This window comes from Palaemon carinicauda, chromosome 21 (genome assembly GCF_036898095.1).
Source record: "Palaemon carinicauda isolate YSFRI2023 chromosome 21, ASM3689809v2, whole genome shotgun sequence".
NCBI classification, from domain to species: Eukaryota; Metazoa; Arthropoda; class Malacostraca; order Decapoda; family Palaemonidae; genus Palaemon; species Palaemon carinicauda.
Genome location: NC_090745.1, coordinates 114,348,200 through 114,364,790, shown reverse-complemented (window position 1 = coordinate 114,364,790; position 16,591 = coordinate 114,348,200). Strand labels below are relative to the sequence as shown.

At 35.6% G+C, this 16,591-nt stretch overlaps 1 long non-coding RNA gene across 1 annotated transcript in view; it reads left to right on the top strand.

The window, feature by feature from the left end:
- The first annotated feature begins 2,520 nt into the window (after positions 1 to 2,520).
- Positions 2,521 to 16,591, top strand: part of LOC137615423 (uncharacterized) — a 30,939-nt gene continuing 16,868 nt past the window's right edge. Inside the window, exons 1-3 of the long non-coding RNA XR_011039237.1 lie at positions 2,521 to 2,592; positions 6,758 to 6,867; positions 12,598 to 12,707. This is a non-coding gene — a long non-coding RNA (uncharacterized lncRNA). The remainder of the gene's footprint in view (positions 2,593 to 6,757; positions 6,868 to 12,597; positions 12,708 to 16,591) is intronic.

Genomic DNA, 16,591 nt, shown 5'->3' with positions numbered 1-16,591 from the left:
AATAATAATCTTTATTTCAGCAAAAGCCATATACAGAGTTACAATAAGGGTACAGTGATCTTACACTTTTGACATCGGTAAAAAAAAAAAAAAAAAAAAAAAAAAAGATGAGATATCAGTGATATATTATAAACATCAATTAGCAGGTTGACCACAGAGTTCTAAGGTCTGGGTAATAAAATCACAATAGAATTAACGCTTAACAATGATGATAGCATACATATCAGCAAACAAAAAGAGAGGGAGAAAAACAATGGCGATGACAATGATAAATATGTTGGAACAGAAATTGCTTGAATAATGAAAGAACACTGGGAGAAAAAGAGAGAGAGAGAGAGAGAGAGAGAGATGAGAGAGAGAGTGAGAGAGAGAGAGAGAGAGAGAGATTCTACAGGTTCCTTTGAACATTAACTAATAAGTATTTGATCCAGGCTAGGTAAACTTCAAGGAATCAATGGGCTCGTTTTATCTATGCTCAATGAGAGAGAGAGAGAGAGAGAGAGAGAGAGAGAGAGAGAGAGAGAGAGAGAGAGAGAGAGAGAGATTCTATAGGTCACGTTGAACATTGACGACTATCAACACGTAATGATTTGACCTGGGTTAGCAAAGTTTCAAGAAATCAAAGGTTCTAGTATATAAGTCTTAAGAGAGAGAGAGAGAGAGAGAGAGAGAGAGAGAGGAGATGAGAGAGAGAGAGAGAGAGAGGAGAGAGAGAGAGAGAGAATCTACAGGTCCCGTTGAACATTAACAAATAAGTATTTGACCGAGGCTAGGTAAACTTCAAGCAATCCAGGTGCAAATTATAACCATTCTCAATGAGAGAGAGAGAGAGAGAGAGAGAGAGAGAGAGAGAGAGAGAGAGAGAGAGAGAGAGAGAGAGAGAGAGAGAGAAATTCGATAGGTCTAGTTGAACATTGACGAATAAGTTTTCAACTCAGGCTAGGTAAACTTCAATGAATCAAAGGGTCATTATATCCATTCTCAATGAGAGAGAGAGAGAGAGAGAGAGAGAGAGAGAGAGAGAGAGAGAGAGAGAGAGAGAGAGAGAGAGAAATTACATCAGTATCCTCTGATCATCCGGATGATTGAATTGTTAAGATCGGTGTCTCCCTATTAGTTTATCACTTAAAAGTATGAAGACCGCCGTATCAATGTAAGCTTGTCGAGATCAATTTCTAATATTTTGTTGGTTTTTTATCTCCATATTCCTTTTAGCGAATATTGGTTTTGTAAGTATCAGTTATATTAATTTCGACATTGGTATGATTGACATAATTTTATTCAAATCTGAAGCTCCGGTATATGGTAAAGAGCAAGTCTCTCTCTCTCTCTCTCTCTCTCTCTCTCTCTCTCTCTCTCTCTCTCTCTCTCTCTATATATATATATATATATATATATATATATATATATAGAGAGAGAGAGAGAGAGAGAGAGAGAGAGAGAGAGAGAGATATTATATAAACTATATATATATATATATATATATATATATATATATATATATATATATATATATATATATATATACTGTATGTATATGTATATATGTGTGTAGAGAGAGAGAGAGAGAGAGAGAGAGAGAGAGAGAGAGAGAGAGAGAGAGAGAGAGAGAGAGAGAGATAATATATATATATATATATATATATATATATATATATATATATATATATATATATATATATATATATATATATATATATATATATATATATATACCCTACCACGCTCATAACTACCTGCCTGTGAGTAGTAGTAGTAGTAGTAGTAGTAGTAGTAGTAGTAGGAAAGGGAGTAGTCATACCCTTGTGAGAGGGGCTACGTGCATATCTATTAGCAGTCATTTCTAATGGGTCACGTACAATAATACATAATAATTCTCGGGATACATTGATTACAAAACTTCACGTGTATCTATTTACTTGAGATGATATCGCAAAAAGCGTGAAGTAACATCTGAGAGAATTATTTCAATTAATTGAACATTTTTGGGAAGAAAAATTTATTTTTTTTAACCTTTTGTTGTGTAACGTTGGACTTTTAATATATTTACTTGGTTGTTATGTACGGATTTGTTTAATGTCTTCAGAGTTTTACACAGCAAGTATTTTTATTGTTACTTTACGTAATCAAGCACATATTTATATATATATATATATATATATATATATATATATATATATATATATATATATATATATATATATATATATATATATATATATATATATGAATGTGTGTATTCTTTACGGTGATGTCGATGCATTTTGTTTTCTGACTAAAAATCCGAAAGAGTAAGGGGGAAAAAAGTCAGAAAAGTAGTTCATGGCATTTCCTGCTTTTCATCGTAAAATCAGCGGAGTTAAGTATGCATTTAGTACAGTATTTTTTATTCGAACTATATATCAAAGTATTTAATAGAGAGACACAATTAGATTATGATTTAATAAAGAAAAAAAAACAATTTTTCTACATTCCGATATTCCTGGAAAATGTATTGTTCCGCAGCCGGGTGTGTCATTACATTAACGGTAGTGGTTGAAGAGACACTTTTCCGACATTTTAAGCAGTTAAACATCTTACGTTTCTCCAGAGGTTGGTACCGTTAATAAACATACCTGGTCGGGTATATTAATGTATAATTAGAATTATTTAAGAATAAGAAATGGGTAGATATTTGATTTTGCAGTGTTGGTAGGCCTACTCCATTTCGAGCCGGGAGTCAAAAAGGCCAAGGCATTTTACCAGTGGCAGAACCTCGTAGGGTCAAATCCTATTTACTGTATAAGTCCAAGTCATATGTGTAATGAATATTAGATTTAATAGGTCATCGAATTTTTTCAATAATGTTTTCCCCTTCTGAGTGAAAATATATCTTTATTTCGAAATATAAAACCAAGTTGTGACTGTAAGCATACTGAAGTGGGACTAAATCTCGGGTAAAATTATAGAACAACACGGAACTACATTTCCAATAGATAAAACTATTTTTCCTACAGTAAATAGTGTGGTTTAAATGAATTTGACCTTTGCCACCACAAATAAACCGTTCTCCCATTATCCCTCCCCTTTACCAACGCACACAGGTATGAACCTGGGACTTTGGGGGGAATGAAAACAGGAAAAAACGTGGTTATTTTACACTTTCGAAATTCGTAAACGGCTGCAAAACCTAACAAACCTACCTAACCTAACCTAATAATTCCCAGGTCACAGACCTAGGTGGGGCCAGGTCCCTTAGACCCCTCTTACCAGGTCACAGACCTAGCTGGGAACAACCCCTAGACCCTCCTTCCCAGGTTACAGACCTAGATGTAAACAAAAGGGAAAGACACATTTCAGGGTAATAGAATGCCAATATTTTGAAATTTTATTTTGCATTTATTTTGCATCCCAGAGAATAATGCATAGAGGAAAAAAGATTAGTAAACCATTATCGATTCACCAGTAAATTTTCCCCGCCCACATACCCCGGTTCACATTGGGTGCCCCCATTACCGTAGGATATATTACGGTACATCCTATTAACTATTTATTTGCGATGGAAATGAAGGTAATTTAAAAAAAAAAAAAAACAGCAAACAGGAGTTTTTCTATATAAAACTACATTCCTTTTTTAGTAAAGCTCTTTCAGTGTTTTTCTATATCAAATCACAAGTGTATGGTACCTATAATTGAGAAAAATCAACAAGATATTTTTACATTTTCTAAAATTTATTGGTTGTTACATACTTTAATTTGCTATAAGAATATTTGGTTCATGTATTAGGCTAGAATTTAAAGTATTTACCCATTTATCATATGACACTCGACTATTAGAAGTAGGCCCACCAGTAGGTCTAGATATGAGTTTTTTCTCGCTAATACCCATTTAAACTATGTAGGGGGTCAAATATTATTAATGATGTGCTATGATTTATATTTTTTATTTTTAGAATTCTGGTAGTTTGGGTGATTGTGTTACACCTAATTGTTCTAGGTTGGTTTACTCTTTAAGTGCTTTGTTTAGTGTATTAGATCCTTTTTATAAAAAGCAGAGCAGGAATCTCATCTTTTAGATGGGCCTAAACCCCCCAGTAAGGCTTAATTATACATATCAGCTCCCAGATAATGGGCCCAGTTGTTAAGTCGGAATTTATGGGCACGACTGAGCACATCTTGAAATGTACTGTAATGCACTAATCAAGAAAGTGGGATGTCCATAAATTTTGTCCTAATATTTACATCAAAATTTAACTTTCATTCCCTAATATTGCAAAAAAAAAAAAAAAAAATTTAAAATATAATATATGAATACACAGAACGATAGAGATGTCTTAGCCTTGGGACCAGATCCTGACCTAGCTAACCTGAAAACCTCTCCCAACTAGCAAGACCTTAGAAAGTGCAAATTGAATCCGGTTAGGTGGGTGCCTCCTGAAAGGACCTTTCATAAACTAGCCTACATAAAATTTAAGGTAACACTTTTAAAGCATTACTACAAAATGCTGCCTATTATATAAAGTAAATATGGGCCTGCCTCATATGTTTAAACAAGATTTACTGCCTTTCCCTACCTTAACACTTATCTAGATTACAGGAATGTGTACTAACCTTAACCTAACCTAGGATACGGTCTCCTTACCTAGCCATACTGAGACGCCCCCCTAAGCTATGTGACTTATAATGTTGTAGATAGAATTAAATTGAGGATATACAGTATCCCAACGTCACATACAATGCTGTAGATTAAATCAATTATGGGGGTATATCCCAACTTAACCTACCGCATGACATATTCCTGTTTAAAACATAACTCAAACAGTTATCAAACCTTTACTGTAGAGTTTTAAGCTTTGTAATATAGCTTGTGATACAGTTTGGCTCATCAAAACTTTACCTAAGGCACAACTAACAAAAATTCACAGCATAGCACTTGGCAACCGTATCGTGTAATAGTTAAATAACTTGGCAAAATTAGATTTGCTTATAAGAAGTGGTATATTTTTTTTACTTGTTTAAGCATAATTTGTTCTGAACTTGAAGCAAAAAGAGAATAATAACTTGAATATAAAGCAACACGTGTATAGAACTTGCTAGTATATAATGCATTAATTGGTAATATATACTTATTTCTAGCCAAACTGGAATTTTCTATAGGAAATGGTCGAGTGCGGCCTATTTTGTCTTATTTCTCTATATAGGTAATTGGGACTGGGTCATAATTACTTGTGTATTACCCAATTGTTCACTTTTGAGAGACTGGTTGTGGTTACTGCATATGCATTGCTTTTCAGTCTTTTTTGGTAGCTTTGTTTTTTTGCATGATGTAATCCTTAGCTGGCTTTATGATTGAATTAAGAGCTGCTAAATATTTATGCGTAAATTTCCCGATGTTGTTTTACAAAGCCATTTTTTCCCCATCCGAATCAGCTCCACCATGTCTACCGTTGGGAGAAAATGTCTTCCATGTAGGAATTCAATCTATTTCAAAATTAAGTGTAATTTATTTTTTTCATTGATTGTTTTAAATACTCAGTTCAGTATATAGCTATTGTTGCTCATGTGATAGTGAAACTATCCCCTGCTTAATACATGATACTCGATTTTCCAGCAGAACTGGAATTCGCTGTAAAAAATGGATGTGGACTAGCTACTTTGGCATTTGACTCAGTATGATTGATGGGGGTCTGTGACCTTAGTGTCGTCCGATTCAAATGTGGATATTATTTCCAAGTCTGTTAGTTGTTTACCTTTGGGAACCTAATGGTGGGTTATTAGACATGCATTAGTTTCAATTGCTTGGGGAACTGAGTGTTTTTTAATGACATATTCATCAGCTTGTTTTTCAACCAATTTAGAGCTTATAAGTACTGTACTTATGCTTAAGTCCCTGAATGTACTTTTACTACTCCCATCCCCACCCCTATTTTTCTTTAGTTCCATCATGACTAGCGTATGCTCTTGGTGTTATTTAATAGAGTGGGAGGTGACTTGAATATGTTTTAGGAAAAGATGACCCGGTATATGAGTTTTTACACAAATGACGAGCCATCCCTTCATCCGTACAATGCACTACCTGCGGACATCCGTATGTCTTTAGACCTCAATTGAAAATGTGGGCTTGTAATCAATTAGTCAAGGTTTCTAAGAAGAGGAAGCATCATGCATGTAGGTTTTTTTAACCACATTTTAGGGCACTTTATTTTTTTTTTTAAAGCCTACTTTCAAGTGTGACATAACTCCTGATCGTGAATATTTTTTCCTTTAAAGGACCTTTCAGCATGGCACTATTGTCCAGAACTTACAGGCTATTGGTGGGCCTGGCATAGTCGGTGAATTAGATGAATCGAAGTTTGGAGTGTCCAAATACAACAAAGGTAGATTTTTGTCTGGTGTGTGGGTACATTATTTGGTGGCATAGAGCTGGAGAGCAAAAAAACTTTGGTTGATCAACCAAAAAAATGGATACTCACTTGTGCCCTTGATAAAACATTTTATTAAGTTGGGGTGATTCATGGAAAAGCTATACAGATCTTGCCTCTTGAGGATATGTGCAATTCTATGTTAATCATTCAGAAAATTTTATGGATGCAGACAGGTAAATATAAGAGGTTTTAGGGAGATATAAAACCTGGTGGAATGCAAAAAGAATGTTTTGTTCAATATTTATCTGTCTTTATCCACCGGGTAAAATTCATTTTAATACAAATTTTGAATTTTATGTATTTTGTTTTTTCATGAACTATCATACTAATGTGTGTTTATTTTACCACCACAGGAGGTCCGAGCATTTACATCATTTACTGCCTCAAGCTACCATTTTGTATCCTGACCCAGTGCTCCCACCAATCTTAGAGGATCCTCAACCATCTACCTCATAAATTTGAGGTAAGGATTACTGTATGACTACAGTACTTATGATACTTTAGTAGTGACTCCGTGGATAGCATGTGCAGCATAACCATGTAATGCTTACCTGAACAGAGCTGTGTGTAATCTTTATTATTTAGTAAAATGACTCGCGGTGGTGCAAAAACTATTTGACGGACAAGTGAATCATAGGTAATTATGGTATAGTTTCACTCCACTTATACTAGGATCCCCCATGATTTTAATTATAGAGAGGGAGTAGAAAACCTTATGAACAGCTGTTGTCCCGTAATGATCATGGTAAAAAAAATGAATGAGTAGGGAAAATATATGGTTCATGTAATGTGCAAGCGAGCCAAAGTGGAGCAGAGCCATTTGAGGTATGTAATGTAAATTATTGTATAGATAATTATGATATTTTGATAGCACAGCACATCCATGTACCGCGTGCAAAGAACTTGAGTCATTGAGATAATGTTTATTTGTTAGCAAAGCGAGTCATAAGATTACAAAAACCAGTTGAGGGACGTGTGAATCATATGAATTTATGATATATTTTCATGCCACTTTCAATGGAGCCCTCATCATTATGATGGGGGGAGGGTATGAAACTTATGAACAGCTGTTTTCCCCTAATAATCATGGTAAAAAAATTAATAAACCACAACATAATGAGTAGGGAAAATATATGGTTCATGTATTTGGCTAGAAGGTAAAGTATTATATATTTACTGTTCAATTTATAGCTATACAGGAATACACTACAAGAAATGGGTGAGTGCTGACTATTTTGTCATTCTTCTCTGTATGGCCGATGAGGCTTGGGCATAATAACTTGGTATCGATTGACTAAAATGTGAAAGCCACTTTTCTAAGTCCAATCTATACTTTTGAGACTGATTATGGGATGCTATACTTAAGTAGTTGTTCACGAGGAAGGATTGTGCAGCGCATCATTGTACCACTTGAGCCAGAACAGAAGAGCATTAAGATAATGTTTATGGGAGTGAAGCGAGTGACGTAATGTGAATCATAGATACAGTGATTCAGATACTTTATCTTCATGCCATTTACACGAACCATATAATTTTGCAACTCGTTATCTTGTGTTTATTATTTATTTCTTATCATTCCTATTGCTGAAAATCATTTTTTTTTTTTTCCAAAACTCTGGTTTCCCACAGGGATCCCATAGGGTTGTTATTGTATGGGGGAGGGTTTGGACACCTAATAAACAGGTGGTTTGTTCCCTATATTCATTTTCTAAGTGGATAAATCACAAAATAACAATTAGGAAAAATATATGGTTCATGTATTTAGCTATAAAGTATCATATGTTTACCAAAGAACGGTTCTCTCAATTTTTTTGCTGCTTTACAAATCAATGGTGAATGATTATGCTTATGCTATTTTCCTATGGATTTAGGACTTTTTCATATCTGATGTATTTACTAACTGACCTTTTGAACCCAATGAAACTTCCAGAAGTTTTATGCTACAGGTCTCAAAGTTTTATGTAACAACCATTTCTTAAACCCAATTGAGTTACTTAATGGCTGATATGTTTGTTGAAAATGCTTGTGGGGGAACAAAATATATAATAAGGTCATGTTCATTTACTTGCTGGCTGCCACTTGTGTAATAAGTGCTTTAGGGAGAATACAGTCTATTTATTCTGGCATTTAATCAAAGTAAGTGATGTATATAAGAAGTTCTTGTGTTATGTACGTAAGAAGATCTGTTTAATGTTTACCAAGTGATAGCATCATTATTTATCAAATGTAATACTTACAGCGGAGGAAGACTACAATCCATGAAAAATAGCACCTGAGGCTATGGTAGGTGGTGGTGTTTAGATGTGATTCCGTACAATCATCTTTCACTGTTTTCCCCACCCTAATCCCAGGTTTCCTGTGACGCACTTGATATGTGTATTTTTCTAGCCGAGTTTGGTGTGATTTATGCTCGTCTCGTTCGTACACTGTGTAATTCACTTTTTATGGTATCCCCACCCGTAAAACATCATTTCCCACTGAGAATCCACAATAATTGTGCCATTTAAGGGGTAGAGAAAAGTAAAAACTAATGGTTGGAAATGCTGGACACATTAATATATGGTTCACTTATAAGAGAAGAAAATTAGTATCTTATCTTCTAACAAACTATATTATCTATAAACAGACTGTCACAAAATATTTGAACAGCAATGAATGCTATATCTTCAACTTGAATGGGATAAATCAGGTTAACTGCAAGCAAAAATAAGTTCTGCAATATTAATCTTAATTAAATGCAATTTACACTGTTTCAAAAGATCAGGTATCAAAAGAACCTTCATACTTTTGAGATGAAAGAACACTTCTAAAGCTAACATTGCTAAGAGGAAATATTGTAGTGAGAAAGCAAGTTTTTTTATGGTATTGGACCACTGAAAATAAGTAAAATATGATGATAAATGAGGAAAATTACAAGATATTTCCCCAGCTGAATTTCACTTGATTTGTTGTCTTTTAATAACAATGATTTTTGCATTGTGCGCATATGATACTCATAATAACCACCCAAATATTGTTGACTATGTAATTACATTCCCCACTCTATCCTACAATTATGACGACCTCATTGGTAAATAATTTGATCCTACATTAACATAATTATTCCTTTTGTCCTATAAATACGCGATAACTTATGCGCTAGCTGGAACGATAGATACAGTAGTAACATTGGGTAAGTGAGGATGGGCCACCTACCTGCCTGTCTGAGCCAAGCCACTTTTGTCTTTGGTTGCTTGGTTATAGAATGTGTTGCTACCAGGGTCCTAATTTTAAACCATCATGGTTGGAACTCTCTTACTTTGGCTTGTTATAATAGTTAATTTTTTTCAAGTGCACTTTTACTTTTCATCAGTGGAGGAAGAGGTCTGAAAGATATAACAAAGGAAAGTTTTCCTTTTTAGAGAATCTTAATTTTGTGTATCTTTGTAAGGTTAACTGGAGCATGAGCCTAGTGTAACAATTCATCATCATATCTTATCACGCTTACATTGTACCCACTGCGTAGCAGCCTGTTTACATTCATAGAGCTTCAAATTTGTACAGATTGGCTGCTTTTAACACCCACAAAGTAAGTGGTTCATTGTCTGTATGTGATGCCCACATGGGGCCTCAGCAAAGGGGGTGAGACCCCTCTTATGAAGATAGTTAGCAGTCCTCCAATTGTAGCTCGTACTCGATTAAGAGTAACCCAATCCTTTCTACAGAGATTGGTTCCATGGGGAAGAAACTGACATGGGCTCTGTATGGCTTCGCCTGGTGGGTTGTGGTCTGTTTCTGTCCAGCATTCCAGATGGCAATTTGATACTTCATGGGGTCAAGGCTAGTGGTGGTTATGAAGCTTTTGCAGTATTTTGATCTCTGTCTAACCATTCAGTGATGATAGCATGGGTGTTTTTCATCATTCTCTTATTTATATTTTTGGGTCTTTGAAGGGGCTATTCAGCAGATAATTGGTGGTGTAATGCCTGTAAATCTATAGGGTACTGGGAGGGGCATTGGTCTTAGGGCACCAGTAATTATGTGACATGCTTGATTGAGGTTGGCGTTAACTTTATGGGGATGACATGACCTTTCCCAGACTGGTGAGCAGTTGAGTGCCACAGGGGTTTTTGTCTTAAGATTGAGGATTTATTTCCCATTTTGAATTAGCAAATTTGCCAGAGGTTATTTCTGGTAGCTACCTTCTCCTTTACTTTGCATACATGCCCCCTAAAAGATAGCGTAACAGGTGCTTCTGATATACCGAAGGCAAGTGACCAGTCCCTGTGGGATCAAGCACCTACACCTTCTTGTGGGGAACTCAGGACTATTAATCCTTATGACATTTGGCTGTTAACCTGTTACTTCTTCACAAGTCTAGGCCATATGAAATGATGGCTAACCCCCATTTGTGGCGGTTATATCAAGTTTTACCCACTTTTACTCTTGCTATGTTTAGAGTTACCCAGTCCTTGGCGAGGGTTGTTTCACTTGGCATCCCTTCGTTTAGGCTAGGCAGCTCCTCATTGGATGGCCATGAGTCGTTTTCCCATCGCTTTTCTAGCCTGTGAGTAGCTGCCCGAAAGTTCTAGTCCGTTCATTGTTGTGAAGCTTTTGCTGGCTTTCAGTCTTGGCCTTGCTTCCTGATGATTGTGGAATGGATGCAAGGGGTCATTGATTTGTGTATTTTTTCAGTTCTTGCTAGCATTTCTCGTCTTATATTGGATGGTGGGATACCGTCTACTTTGTATGAAGATGGTAGAGGTGTTGGTTTTAGAATGCCAGTAATAATCCAACATGACTTATTTAGCACTGTCTACCTCATGTGCATGGCTTAGATTATACAAAGGGGTACTAAAATCTAGGAGCTTGCAGTTGTGAGTGTCATGCCAACGCTTTCTAAAGATTTGGTGATATAAACACATTATAATAGTCAAAATAATATTTAGGTTGATGTTAAATAAAATTAGTAATTCGATTAGACATTGATTGGTCGGTCAAGGGACAAAGGCAGGATAGGGCAGCCAATGGTGGATAAAGGCAGGATTATATTAAAGAATAAGGTTGGATAGATTTTTCATTGATTTAAGGTAACATTGGTTAATCATTGGAAAAAGTCATATTGCTGTTGTGTTAATAGTTTTGGATAGGTTAGTTAAAGTATACCCAGTAAGGAAAAAATATCGAATAAGCTTGTCAGTGAACTAGTCGAGATTAGGTTAGTGAGTCAGTGTGTGTTATAAAGTTATCCATATTTAAACTAGTTAAGATGGTGAAGATTGATAGAATAAGCTGGTTCATTGATTGAAGGTTAACCAGAAAATTCACTTAGATGTATTGAGTGAGTCAAAGATTGTGTGATAAGGTTTACTATAGTTAAACTAGATAAGTAAGATGGTGAAGATTGTTGGAATAAGCTGGTTCATTGATTGAAGGTTAACCAGAAAATTCACTTAGATGTATTGAGTGAGTCAAAGATTGTGTGATAAGGTTTACTATAGTTAAACTAGATAAGTAAGATGGTGAAGATTGTTGGAATAAGCTGGTTCATTGATTGAAGGTTAACCAGAAATTTCACTTGGATAAATTGATTGATATGATAGGATAGCTGGAGTTATTTTTTTGGAGGATCCATGCTATATATAATGAAAGTTTAGTATGCCATTTCAATTACGAGTGTTATATTTCCTTGATAAATTTAGGAAGTAGCAGGTCTTATTTTAGGTGAGGCATAGTTGGTGAAATAGATGAATCAAAGTTTGGAATGTCCAAATACAACACAGGTAGACTTTTGTCTGGTGTGTGGGTATTTGGTGGCATAGAGCTGGAGAGCAAAAAAACTGGTTGATCAACCAAAAAATGGATACTCACTTGTGCCCTTGATAAAACATTTTATTAAGTTGGGGTGCTTAATCCAGAGTGATTCATGGAAAAGCTATACAGATCTTGCCTCTTGAGGATATGTGCAGTTCTATGTTAATCATTCAGAAAATTTTATGGATGCAGACAGGTGCACCTATCCAAAATATCGAGAGGTTTTAGGGAGATGTAAAAAATTACATTCTCGGTGGTGGAATGCAAAAAGAATGTTTTGTTCAATATTTATCTGTCTTTATCCACCAGATAAAATTAATTTTAATACGAATTTTGAATTTTATGTATTTTGTTTTTTCATGAACTATCATACTAATGTGTGTTTATTTTACGACCACAGGAGGTGTGAGCGTTCACATCATTTCCTGCTTCAAGCTACCAACTTGTATCCTGACCCAGTGCTCCCTCCAGCGATAGAGGACCCTCGACCATCTACCTCACAAATTTGAGGTAAGAATTACTGTATGACTACAGTACTTATGGTACTTAAGTAGTGACTGGATATCATGTGCAGCATAATCATGTAATGCTTGCCATAACAGAGAACCTCTGGGATAATCTTTATTTTTTACCAAAGTGACTCACGGTCGATGCAAAACCTATTTGAGGGACAAGTGAATCATAGGTTATTATGATTGGTAATTATGATTTAGTTTCACTCAACTTATTCTAGGTTCCCCCATATTTTTTTTTATTATAGGGAGGGGGTAGAAAACCTTATGAACAGGTGTTGTCCCCTAACAATCATGGTAAAAAAGATGAATGTGCAGGGAAAATATATGGTTCATGTACTGTGCAAGAGAGCCAAAGTGGAGCCGAGCCGTTTGAGGTATGTAATATAAATTATTGTATAGATAATTATGATATTTTGATAGCACAGCACATCCATGTACCTCTTGCAAGAACATTGGAGCAGTGAGATAGTGTTTATTTGTTAGCAAAGTAAGTCACAGGATTACAAAAACCAGTTGAAGGACGTGTGAATCATATGAATTTAAGATATAGTTTTGCGCCACTTACAATGGAGCCCCTCATTATTATGATGGGGGGAGGGTATGAAACTTATGAACAGCTGTTTTCCCCTAATAATCATGGTAAAAAAATTAGTAAATCACAAGATAATGAGTAGGGAAAATATATGGTTGATGTATTTGGCCAGAAGGTAAAGTATTATAAATTTGCTGTTCAATTTATAGCTATACAGGAGTACACTACAAGAAATGGTTGAGTGCTGACTATTTTGTCATTCTTCTCTTTATGGCCAATGAGCCTTGGGCGTAATTACTTGGGTATCGATTGACTAAAATGTGAAAGCCATTTTTCTAAGTCCATTCTATACTTTTGAGACTGATTGTGGGATACTATACTTAAGTAGTCGCTCATGAGGAGGGATTGTGCAGCGCATCATAGTACCACTTGCCAGAACAGAAGAGCAGTAAGATAATGTTTTATGCGAGTGAAGCGAGTGACGTAATGTGAATCACAGGTAAATCAGATACTTTACCTTCATGCTATTTACACAAACCATATAATTTTGCAACTCGTTATCTTGTGTTTATTATACATTTCTTATCATTCCTATTGCTGAAAATCATTTTTTTTTCCAACCCAAAACCCTGGTTTCCCACTGGGGATTCCATAGGATTGTTATTGTATGTGGGAGGGTTTGTACATATCATAAACGGGTGGTTTGCTCCCTATATTCATTTTAGAAAATGGATTAATCACACAATAACACTAACAAAAAATATATGGACCACGTATTTAGCTATAAATTAAAGTATCATATATTTACCTAAGAACAGTTGTCTCAATTTTTTTGTGGCTTTACAAATCAATGGCTTATGCTATTGTCCTATGGATTTAGGACTTTTTCATATCTGATGTATTTACTAATTGACCTTTTGAACCAAATGAAACTTCCAAAAGTTTTATGCTATAGGTCTCAAAGTTTTGTGTAACAACCATTTCTTAAACCCTATGGAGTTACTTAATGGCTGATATGCTTGTTGAAAATGCTTGTGGGGGAACAAAATATATAATAAGGTCATCTTCATTTACTCGCTGGCTGCCACTTGTGTAATAAGTGCTTTAGGGAGAATACAGTCTATTTATCCTGGCATTTAATCAAAGTAAGTGATGTACATAAGAAGATGTTTAATGTTTACCTAGTGATATAGCATCATTATTTATCAAATGGAATACTTACAGTGGATGAAGACTACAATCCATGAGGAATAGCACCTGAGGCTATGGTAGGTGGTGATGTTTAGATGTGATACCGTACAATCATCTTTCACCGTTTTCCCGACCCTAATCCCAGGTTTCCTGTGACGCATTGTTACATGTATTTTTCTAGCTGAGTTTGGTGTGATTTATGCTCGTCTCGTTCGTACACTGTGTAATTCACTTTTTATGGTATCCCCACCTGTAAAACATCATTTCCCACTGAGAATCCACAATAATTGTGCCATTTAAGGGGTTGAGAAGAGTAAAAACTAATGGTTGAAATGCTGGACACATTAATATATGGTTCTCACTTATAGAGAAGAAAATTAGTATCATATCTTCTAACAAACTATATTATCTAATATAAACAGACTATATATCGCAAAATATTTGAACAGCAATGAATGCTATATCTTCAACTAGAGCGGGATAAATCAGGTTAACTGCAAGCAAAAATAAGTATTCTGCAATATTAATCTTAATTAAATGCAATTTACACTGTTTCGAAAGATCAGGTATCAAAGAACCTTCAATTTTTTTTGAGACGAAAGAACACTCCTAAAGCTAACGTTGCTAAGAGAAAATATTGTAGTGGGAGAACAAGTTTTTTTATGATATGGACCACTTAAAATAAGTAAAATATGATGATAAATGAGGAAAATAAGATATTTCCCCAGCTGAATTTCACTTGATTTATTGTCTTTTAATTAATAAATGAAAACAATGTTTTTTGCATTGTGCACATATGATACTCATAATAACCACCCAAATATTGTTGACTATGCAACTACATTCTCCACTCTATCCTACAATTATGACGACCTCATTGGGAAATAATTTGATCCTACATTAACATAATTATTCCTTTTGTCCTATAAATAAGCGATAACTTATGCGCTAGCTGGAACGATAGATACAGTAGTAACAATGGATAGGTGAGGATGAGCCACCTACCTGCCTGCCTGAGCCAAGCCACTTTTGTCTTTGGTTGCATGATTATAGAATGTGTTGCTACCAGGGTCCTAATTTTAATCCATCATGGTTGGAACTCTCTTACTTTGGCTTGTTATAATAGTTAATTTTTTTCAAGTGCACTTTTACTTTTCATCAGTGGAGGAAGAGGTCTGAAAGATATAACAAAGGAAAGTTTTCCTTTTTAGAGAATCTTAATTTTGTGTATCTTTGTAAGGTTAACTGGAGCATGAGCCTAGTGTAACAATTCATCATCATATCTTATCACGCTTACATTGTACCCACTGCGTAGCAGCCTGTTTACATTCATAGAGCTTCAAATTTGTACAGATTGGCTGCTTTTAACACCCACAAAGTATGTGGTTCATTGTCTGTATGTGATGCCCACATGGGGCCTCAGCAAAGGGGGTGAGACCCCTCTTATGAAGATAGTTAGCAGTCCTCCAATTGTAGCTCGTACTCGATTAAGAGTAACCCAATCCTTTCTACAGAGATTAGTTCCATGGGGAAGAAACTGACATGGGCTCTGTATGGCTTCGCCTGGTGGGCTGTGGTCTGTTTCTCTCCAGCATTCCAGGTGGCAATTTGATACTCCATGGGGTCGAGGCTAGTGGTGGTTATGAAGCTTTTGCAGTATTTTGATCTGTCTAACAATTCAGTGATCATAGCATGGGTGTTTTTCATCATTCTCTTGTTTATATTTTTGGGTCTTTGAAGGGGCTATTCAGCAGATATTTGGTGCTGTAATGCCTGCCATTTTATAGGGTACTGGGAGGGTGTTGGTCTAAAGGCACCAGTAATTATGTGACATGCATGATTGAGGTTGGCATTAACTTTATGGGGATGACATGACCTTTCCCAGACTGGTGAGCAGTATTCGCTAGTGGAGTAGTTGTGTGTCACAGGGGTTTATGTCTTGAGATTGATTATTTATTTCCCATTTTGAATTAGCAAATTTGCCAGAGAGGTTATTTCTGGTAGTTACCTTCTCCTTTACTTTCCATACATGCCCCCTAAAAGATAACGTAACAGGTGCTTCTGATATACCGGAGGCAAGTGACCAGTCCCTGCTGGGATCAAGCACCTGCACCTTCCTGTGGGGAACTCAGGACTTGTAATCCTTATGACATTTG